Source organism: Mangifera indica, chromosome 11, assembly GCF_011075055.1.
Source record: "Mangifera indica cultivar Alphonso chromosome 11, CATAS_Mindica_2.1, whole genome shotgun sequence".
In the NCBI taxonomy this organism is placed as follows: domain Eukaryota; kingdom Viridiplantae; phylum Streptophyta; class Magnoliopsida; order Sapindales; family Anacardiaceae; genus Mangifera; species Mangifera indica.
The window spans coordinates 11,547,003-11,558,413 of NC_058147.1; the positions used below are offsets into that span (position 1 = coordinate 11,547,003).

The following is an 11,411-nucleotide window of genomic DNA, read 5'->3' on the forward strand; positions in this document are numbered from 1 at the left end:
AATCATGAGTGCTATTATAGCTTGTTGGAAAGCTCTTTGAATCCTCTTTCCAATTATATATAGCTTGTATGAATTAGAGATTGTTTGGACTGTTAAATATTGTATGAACCAAAAGGACTGCTTTACCAAATAAACAGTGAAGATAGTTTTTTGCCACTGATTTCATCTCATGTTTTGACTGTCTTATCTAATGAATTATGAGTGATATTATAGCTTGTTGGAAAGCTCTTTGAATCCTCTTTTCAATGATATATAGCGTGTATGAATTATAAACTGTTTGGACTATTAAATTGTATGAAAAAAAAGTTGTTTTGTTAAATGAACAGTTTCGTGAACAGTATTTCACAGTTTTTGGGAAGAAAGAAAGAAAGAAAGAAAAGGAGGAGAAAAAGGAAGAGAGAAAGGAAAGAAAGGAAAGGAAAGAAAGGAGAGAAAAAGAAAAGAAGAAAAGAAAGAAAAGCAAGAAAAGGAATTTGGAGCTCAAGATTCAGGGGTCGTCCTAAGAGTATGGTCTGGTGAGTTACGAATAGATTTAGATGGAAGCAAGATTAGTAAGATATAAGGCACACATGCATGCTATGAACTATGAAGGGGCACTTTACACTACACCGCCTACAGTAGGGCACGTCTATAGTATAACATAGACCCTTAGTAGGGTCTACTCACAGTAGAGCATGCTCGTAGTAGAGCTCATTTTAGATTCAAAAATGGTGTAGTGAGAAAAAGGAAGAGAGCTCAAGCTTAGAAAAATGTCAAATCCCTATAGTCAACTTCTAGAAAGTATCAAATAGACACCAAATGGGACAAAGTATGACCCAAATAGTAAAGAATGAACTAGATTATCCCCTCGATTTTTTATGGAGGTTATGATGTGAGATTGAGTTCCTAGAGTGAGTTAGAACATGACAAGAAATAGTTTACTTAATTCTTTCCTCTTACTGAGTGTTCTTATCTCTCACTTCACTTTCTTTCATGATTGTAGGTACAGATGATCGAGATAGCTACGAGGCAGGGTTAGGTCAGCGAAGACAGATTCAGTTGGAACAGGGTATCTCTAGTTGTTCTTGTTGACTTTTGACTTTTTTGAGATGATTGTATAGTTATATATGATTACTCCATGTTTTCAGATGTTTTTATATGAGATATATACATCTTTTGTTTGCTTTCAGATTTTTAGTTTTCTTAGAATAATTTCTAAATACTTTCAGTAATGAGTTAAGTTCAAAGTAGTTTTTATAAATAAATAAATAAATAATAGACGCTCTGGATATTAATTCATAACATTTCTTCTCCGATGGGTAGTACTTTTAAGGAGAGATGTTACAGTTAAATGACTCTGCAATATTAGTTGTCATGATATTGTATCGATGTCTCGGAAAGTGTGTTCTACTCCAATGCTCAAATTCGACCTCACGTAGATAAGCTCTAGCTTGAGGGTTAATCAAATCAAGAGATCGCATTATCGCCTTAAATTCTGCTTCTGTGTATGATTTTGTGGCTTTCCAATATGCACCCGCAACCTATAAGGTGGTAAAAAATATGAAAATTTTATAATCAAAATGTATGGAAAAACTTTTACAAATTTTAATACTTGTTTAAACACTTTACCATTGAGTCTTGTTTATACTTTGCCCGCATGTTACACAAAAGATGATGGCAACAACATCTATGGTGCACATCTGAAAAGACTTCAGTTATTACCAAGTATATAACATGATGCCGATCTGACATTATAACTAGCTTGGAGAGGTCATGGATGCATTCTTTAATCCTTATGAGAAACCAATACCACGTGTTGTGATCTTCTTTTTTGCCGACACTGAAACCAATGGGATATATCTGGTTATTACCATCAAGAGCCATTGCAATGAATAAATGTCCTAGATATCTACCTTTAAGGAAAACAACGTCAATGCAAATAACAGGTCAGAGATATTCTCTAAATGCATGAACGGAACATCCTAATGCCGTAAAAAAATTCTTAAATTGATGGTCATCATCCGTTTCAATAGCAGTAACGGTGCCCAAATTAGTGCGTTGTAGATTGTAGCAATAATCTAGTAAGAGCATAAATGATTCCTCCGGTAAGCCCTTAAATGAATTTATAGCCCAGTTTCTTGCCCCCCACGCTTGTAATATGAAATGTCAATTTTGTACCAGTTGGCGATGTCCACAATTATTTCTTTAGGCCTATAAATTCGATTAATCAACACAAACTTTGATCTCATTAATTGACCTAATGCTCGGGCCTCAGCTTAGTTATGATGTGGCATGATTTAATCAACTGAATATGTGTGGGTAGGATTCATATAGTTGATTTGAAATACTTCACCGACTTTGGACTTGTTTGCATGTACATACCACTCACAATTTTCAGTGTTGCATTTAATTTCCCATCGCGTCCTGTCAGACTTTTTGACCATGAATTAAAATCCTTTAAGTAAGGGAAATTGCTTCACAACATCTTTAAATTATACTTTATTATGGAAAATATCACCAACCTTTACACCATTCTCCTTTCGGATCGATCTAGTACCACCTGATGATGTTGATAGTTTTGGAGGAAAATCAGAAAGTCACCTAAATGAATCAGTGGGGACATTGTCAAAAAATGGCCCAAAATAATTTTCACCACTTGAAATAGGATCTTCAAGCTGTAAACTATCTATACCTTCGGTAAGTAGTGTCATATACTTAGGCTCTACCTCTTCAGAAGGAATATCAAACATATCATTTCTATCAAAGTCACCCCAGTCGGGAACCCTATATTTTTCTCCATGAACCCATGAGTTTGCAATGTACAATGGGTCATTACTAAAATCAATCAAGTTTTCCAAATCATATTTTTTTTTCACCCTACTAATTTCATCTTCATCTTCTTCCTCCTGCCCTTTAATTAGGGTACATGTAACAAAAACAGGAATACATTCTTATAAGTACGGGTAGTCGAACTCAATTTTTCTTGACTTCATTAATAGTTGAAGGTAGTTTTTCATTGGATCAATACCGCAAGACTCCTTCAAAAACTTAATAAATCCCTCAAATGTTGTTCCATAAGGAATTTTAATCAATTGTTTGGATCCTCCAACATATTTCATTGTATTGTTGCCACCTTGAATCTATTCTCTTTGGTAACATACCGATGTATAACCATCCATTTTAATTATCAATACTGTAATAACAAGTTTTTGGAAATAATTATTCATTTATAACAAAAAATCTATAATAACTATGTAAAACAGTCTTACAATTATTAATATAAAAAAACCCCTTATATTTTTCTAATATTTTATTTAACCTCCTATAATTATTTAACAATTTATGTAACACCCTTATATGTTATCTTGTATCAAAATGCATCTATCTATTCTTAACATTCTATTTAAAACGTTTTTACAATGTTTAATATCAAAATACCTCCCATATTTTTTTAAAATTTTATTTAACCCCCTATAATTATCTAATATTTTATTAAACATTCTTGTATAATATCTTGTATCAAAATGTATCTATCTATTTTTAATATTTCATTAAAAACGTTCTTACAATGTTTAATATCAAAATACCCTCTATATTTTTCTAATATTTCATTTAACCCTCTATATTTATCTAACAATTTGTTTAATAACCTTTTATGTTATCTTGTATCAAAATGTATATATCTATTCTTAACATTTTATTTAAAGCGTTCTTATAATGTTTACTATCAAAATACCCCTTATATTTTTTAAAATTTCATTTAGCCTCCCATACTTATCTAATATTTCATTTAATACCCTCGTATGTTTCCTATTATCAAAATACATCTATTCATTTTTAACATGTTTTTAAATCCTTCATGATATTATGAAATATTAAAATACCCTCATATTTTTCTTAACATTTTTAACCCCCTATAATTATCTAAACTTTCATTTAACCCCATTTTATATTCTATTATATCAAAAAACATCTATCTATTCTTAACCTATTATTTAAATCCTTCATGTATTATGTAATTTCAAAATACCTCCTATATTTTTTTAGTTTTTTTTCCCCCCTACAATTATCTAACATTGCATTTACCACTCTTGTATGTTGTCTCCTATCAAATACATCTATCTATTCCTAAAATTTCATTTATAATGATCTTACAATGTTTAATATCAAAATGCCCCTCATATTTTTATAACATTTCATTTGACCCTCTATAATTATCTAACACTTCATTTAACACTCTTGTATGTTGTTTTGTATCAAAATATAACTATCTATTCTTAACATTTTATTTAAATCCTTTATATATTGTATAATACCAAAATACCCCTTATATTTCTATAACATTTTTTAACCTCTATATTATTATCTAATATTCAAGTACCCTCTTAATATGACATATAAAATATATTTAACAAATAAAATTAAGTTTTTAGGTTAAGAGTCGTATAAATACATTTTTTTTCACGAATAGCCTTTTTTCGATTTGAATTCAGAAATACGAACTTCTTCCGTTCAAACGAACCTATATTCATTTATATTGAGTAAAAATGAAAATGAGAGTGAGTGTTTGAGTAATATGAGAAATGTGTATAACAAGAGTGAGTGAAAAAGTTTATATAGATGTGGTGAAGGATAATTTTGGTATTTTAAAAAAAATTTAAAATATTTTTACTTAAGAATAGAAAATTTAGATATTTTTACTTAAAAATAATGAAAGTAGATGTTTTTGTTGAATAAAGGGGTAATGAATTTGGTCATTTATTATAATCTCCCTTTTTTGGCCGACTTTTCCTACGGTTGTCTTATCTTTTGCCGTCCTCATTTTTAAAATTTTTCTCTCTCCTCCTTTCTTCTCTCCATTCTTTTCTTCTCTTCTCTTCGACTTTTCTTTTCTTCTTTCTTCACAGTTTTTGCTGCTTCCTTTTCTTCTGTTTTTTTTTTTGCAGCCATTTCTCGGCGTCGACTTCAGTGACTTTTCAGATATCTGATTGCCGTTTTCTTTTCCACTCTCATTTTCAAACATGGATCTTCCCTTTGCCCACCACGCTGATCTCTCCTCCGATTATAACTTTTCAACTTTCCAGCAACCTTCTGCCACCGATTTACTGTTTATTGACTAGTCTTCTCACAAGATTTATAGCTTTGATACCATCTGTTTAGAATTCAACCCTTTATTCACCTATAAAATAAAATCAAAACACAAAAAAATATAATAATTAAAAATTATTTAATTAATAAAAAAATTATAAAAATAAATTGAACAACTTAAAAAGTTCAAAATCTTTTTATGTTAGACAATTTTAAGAATTCACGGTCTCATATTTTTCAACCATTTGTGACACCGGAGATCTCCCTACATCAACTATGGTTAACTACCTAAATTACAAAACTTTAATATATATTTTTTCTTCTCCTTTCGGAATTTATACATCTTATTTATAATAAAATTACCCTAAATTATTATATGGATTGAAAACAAGGAAGTTAGGCAGTCAGAAAGCTAAATCATTACTTTTGCTGCCTCCTAGCATGTTTTCACACCATAAATCTTAAGATAAACTTGTCATCATTCTGCTTCTAACAAATCGCATCCATGCCTATGTCCTTAGTCAAATCAAATCTTTTATTAGTGAAATAACAACCTAATTTATGAATATTTTTTAATCATATTACATGGAACCGCTTACTAGATTTAACCGTTCCGTTGCCATTATCCTTCTTTCCATCGTCACTGGCTCTCATTTGCTTAAAGATGTGTTTCATTTGGCAAGCTTCTGTCTCTCCCCAGTTTATTTATACTGAATTTATTTTGTTAATTTTGTTTTTTTACTTTTTCTATCATCTTAATTTATTTTTTCAAATCATATATTTTTTAAAAATAAAATTAGTATTAAGAGTATTTGACTCTTCTTTTTTTTTTCTGCTGAAGAACTGTTGTTAAAGAGTTTTGTTCCTTCTTTCCGGCTATTCCAAAATGTGTCATATTTCTTATAGTTTCACAATCATCATGGAAAAACTGATAAAATTTTTAGAAATTTCTTAACATAGACTAACATTAATTATATTTTTGGTTTAATAAAATTGAATAATTGAATAGTCCAATACCAATTTACAAATAGACTGGAGTGATTAATAAAAATAAGTCTAATATATTTAAAGGTTATAAATTGAGTGGATAAGATAAGTGTGGTTCTTGAGGTTTATTTGATCTTAATGGGGCACAGTTAACCTTTATAAATGGGCTAGGACTCTCCGCTTCAAAACCAAATACAGTACGCCTGTGCTATAGTTTGCCCATTTAAACTTGTCATTCCGGGAGATTTTTAGAGTAAAAAACCAATTAAGAGGTGATCTCGACAGGTAACTTTAATAGTTTTATAAATTCAAATTATATGACGATCTAGATATTCTTATAACCCTAAAGTTTAATTTTGTAATTTATAATCTATACAAATATTTTGTGGTTTAGGATTGCATGATTTTATTTGCTTGTTCATGTGTATTTTTTACTTTTTCTATCATCTTAATTTATTTTTTAAAATAATATACTTTTTTAAATCTTATATTTTTCAATCATATATTTTAAAAAAAAAATATAATTAGTATAAGAGTATTTAACTCTTCTAATTTTTCTGCCGAAGAACTGTTGTTAAAGAGTTTTATTCCCTTTATCTGGCTATTCCAAAATGTGTCTTCTTTCTTATAGTTTCACAATCATCATCGCAAAACTGATAAAATCCCTCACTATTGTTATCGTATTAAATTTATCAGTGTAATGGCATAATCTTTTAAAACAATTTTTACTACTTAAATTGAGAAACAAATTTCTGTTTATAAATATTTTGGAATTCAATGTGTTAACAAGAATTAAAGATAGTTATTTACTTTACCAACTCCAATACATTTGAATTGGAGCATTAAAAAATTATGTTAAATAAATAAAACTTTCAAGTTAAAAAATTTGTATCTGCTCGAAAGATAGTTCAATGAATTTATAAAAATTACAGATGGTGATTTTCTACAAGTACATAATGGTGAGAAACAGTGGCTAACTGCTATGCATGTTTGGAGAATTGGAAAAACTAGTTTATGGAGTACTTTAACAAATTTAAAATAGGTTAATCATGATTTTAGAAACCTCAAGTTCTTAACAAAAATCGATTTTCAACTGTTTAAACACATATTTTGCAGACCAAATCTTTAACTTGAACTAAAATACATGCTAGTGTTCTGCATCTTCTGATAATTTAATTGGGTACATTGTCCATGATGTTATTAAACAAACATCAAGATACATGAAAAATATTTTAAAAATCAATCTATTTGTGTATATAAATGAATCCTTAACCCCTCATCATCGTCATCAGTACATTAACAAGGTTTAAACAACTTCAACACAGTAGAATTAATAATCATTTTCGAGAGAAAAAATGGTTACTGTTGAGGAAGTTCATAGGGCTCAACGTGCTCAAGGCACTGCCACCATCATGGCCATTGCCACCGCAAATCCTCTAACTACCTATGACCAAACCACATATCCTGATGCCTACTTTCGTATGACCAATTCTGACCACTTGACGCAAGTCAAAAACAAAATGCAGCGCATGTGTAAGAATTATTTCTCTTTTCTTTAGGTGATGTTGTTCTTAATATTTTCGGGTGTAAATTTTCTGATCAGGTTTAATTGTTTCAGAAGAGATTCAAAAAGAGAAAATAACGACAATGTATTGTTCATTTCAGGTGATAGAACCACTATAAAAAATCGGCACTCATTTACTACAGAAGAAGTTATCAAAGAAAACCCAAACATTGCTACATACAAGGCACCTTCGCTTGATACTAGACAAGATATGGCAGCAACACTGATACCAGAGCTAGGGAAGCAAGCTGCAGTTAAGGCCATTGAGGAATGGGCCAACCCAAATCAAAAATAACTCATTTAATCTTTTGTAGCACCATGGGACCATTCATGCCTGGCTATGACTACCAACTTGTGCAACTCTTAGGCCTTGACCTATCTATTAAGCGAGTCATGTTGTATCAACAAGGTTGTAATGGAGGTGGCACTATACTCCGTATAGCTAAAGACCTAGCCGAGAATACCAAAGATGCACGTGTCCTCATTGTTTGTGTTGAAATAACTATTGCTGGTTTCCATTGCCCTACTGAATCTGATGTTGACATTCTTGTGAGTCATTCCTTGTTTGCGGATGGTGCAGCAGCTCTTATAGTTGGTGCTGACCCAATTTCAAATATTGAAAGGCCAATATTTGAATTAGTCTCTGCAGCCCCAACATTAGTGCCTAATTGTCCTGGGTCAATTTGTGGGAGTATTCGTGAGCATGGACTTACCATTCATATTGGAAAGGAAGTTCCTGACATTATTGCAAATCATATTGAGAGTAGACTAATTGAGGCATTCCAACCTCTAGGTATCTCAGATTGGAACTCAATCTTTTGGGCTTCACATCCTGGTGGGCCTGCAATTTTAGACCAAGTTGAAGCCAAGTTATTTCTTAAACCTGAGAAGTTACATGCTACTAGAGACGTGCTTGCAAAGTATGGCAACATGTCAAGTGCGACTGTATTGTTTGTTCTGGATGAATTAAGAAAAAAGTCAACTAAAGCTAGGTTAAAGACAAGAGGAGAGGGATTGGAATGGGGAGTGCTTTTCGGGTTTGGTCCAGGGCTTACAATCGAGACCTTAGTCCTCCACAGTGATAACATTGCTTAAGGACTCGATGAACTTGAAATACTTTGCATTCTTGTGAGTTTTTTCTTTTTTAAAATAAGGTTATATGTCTACACCTTTTACTTAAAGGAGAAATGTTCAAGTGTGTTTGAAAAAAAAAATTATGATTTGAAAATTGGGGATTGTGCTTTAGAATTAATAAAAATCGAAGTTATTCTTCAATAGAGATGAATTCTGTGCCAGCATTAATTCTCTTATATCTGTAGTTAAAAAACATTGAGCAAAGTATGATTATATGTCAACAGGCGTGCTTACCAATTACCGTTAAATAATAAATACTTGATAATCAATCCAAAAGAAATTATTTTTATTTTCTTAAACTCAGTTATATTTATTGCTATACCTCCATAAAAAATTAGATTTTTGCATGTTACATTAAGGGTTGTTCCTCATGTTTTGCTTCCCTTAAAAAACTTAGAAAGAAACAAAATAAATTATATTATATAATTTTGGCTAGTTTCTTGTAACATGGATGAGTATACTTAGGGTTAAAATGGTCATTTCTCATATATGCCTGATTATTTTGGATTACTTCTTCAAATAGTGGTTAAATTAAATGAAGTATTTGATTTTAAGTCTATGTACTATCATGCATGAAAGATGCACGTCCGTACCACATCAGTATTTTAGACAAAACTCACATAGACAATTTAAACTACATGCACAATAATGCACACAAAAAGTGCTCGCCCGTGCAGCTTGTTATGGAATTGCCTTTAAATCTAACACATTACCACAATTATGGAGGTTATCCATAATTCTTGATTGTGTTTTTAACCCTAGAAGAGAGAGAGAGAGAGTTGCTTCTAAAACTTGTGTGTTGCCAATAACAGGAAGCAATTTGGGTGGAAAAGGAGGAAGAGAAGAAAAGAAGAAGACTGCATCAAATCGTCCAGCTTCGACAATCACATAAGTAAGATGACCAATCTACGTTTTTTGTTAAATGATGTATTCTTGTTGTGAGATATATATATATATATATATATATATATATATATATATAAAATATGGTTTTGGGAAATTATGAGAGATTAATCGGAACATGGTGATATGCAAATATATAGGAAATTTTATATGATTGTATGTGTGTTAAGGTTGGTTTATTAGGTATGCCATACACTGATATTTAAAGCATATATGAAAATATATAGGCTGATGATTAGAGAAAACATGCTAATTTGGGATTGATGTGTGATGAACATGATCAATAGAAGTGCATAAAATTATCTATTATGTAAGAGGTTTCGACCTGTGATGTTTGAGCCTTAATTTAGTGCACTTATGATGGTAGAAACATGTTAGATTAAGTGTTGAATTGTTAGAAATTAAGTAACATTCAATCAAACTTGAAATAGAAAAAAAAATAGGTTTCAAGATGTCATGCACAGTTGTTCCAAGCTATGGTTGTGACATGTCCGAAATATACGTTTTTGTACGTCTTGTATAGTCATGCACCCAACAATGCATGCCCATGTAGAGGTCATGTATGACCATCCATACTCCATAACTTAGGATGTGGTATACACGGTCGTTATTGACCTAAATTACAATTTTACCCCTAAGATTAGAATTTACCATGACAGGAGAAGGATGGTTATACATAAAAGAGGATGACACGATCATGTATGCCAACCTTCCACCACCACTACCATAGTTATTGCCACTAGCCACTAGCCACCACCCACCAAACCACCTTGATGCCACCAAGACCATAACTAACTGCCACCACCCACATGACCAACCTTTCACTGTCACGACCATTGCTTCCTACTAACACTTATACATCACCCTATTGTCGACATGACCACAACTAACAGTCGCCACCCACATGACTAACCTTTAACCACCATAACTATTGCCACCAACTGACTCCCACCCATCACCTTGCTACCAACATGACCACCACTTATTGTCGCCACCCTTGTAACCAACCTTTCATCACCGTGGCCACTGTCACCTACGTAACCACCTTGATGCTAGTAAGAGCACCACTAAATGCCACCACCCACATGACTAGCCTTCCACCATTATGTCCATAGCCAACTGTCGCCACCCATATGGTCAACCTTCCATCCACCTGACCACTCTAATGCCACTAGGTCAACCATCACCGATTATTGCCACCCACATGACCAACCTTCGACCACCACAACCATCGCCTCCTGTTGCCACCTACTCGACCATTTATTTTTAACTAACGAATACCTATCAATAGACATATGTTAATGCAAAGCTTGTGCTAACTCTCTTGGAGAAGAGTGTTAATTAGAATGAAGACGTTGTGAAGTACATAGACATGACATAAAACCCATTTTATGTTCCATGATCACCTAGGTTAGGTCTGTTGTCTTTGAACGTAGGTAGTCCATATAATAAGGATGATTTGCCACCTACATATGAGGTAAAGACAACCCCCAGACCTTCTACTCTATCTCATTTGTTGTCACTGAATCAGGTTTATATCACATATTGGGTATGTTTGAGGAGAGGATTCTAGATTGATTACTAATGTGTATGATTTAGTATTATCATATTTTGACATTTTCATAAGGTAAACAAATAACTAAATCAAAAGGATAAGGATTTTGGTGTCCCCTTTACAAGATTCGCTAGTAAATCTTTAAAACAAGCAATGTATAAATTATGTAAGCTCAACTATCCATGTAATCGATTTAGGGAT

At 32.1% G+C, this 11,411-nt stretch overlaps 1 pseudogene; it reads left to right on the plus strand.

The window, feature by feature from the left end:
• Positions 1-7,409: 7,409 nt before the first annotated feature.
• Positions 7,410-8,713, plus strand: LOC123229291 (annotated as a pseudogene).
• The last annotated feature ends 2,698 nt before the right edge of the window (positions 8,714-11,411 follow it).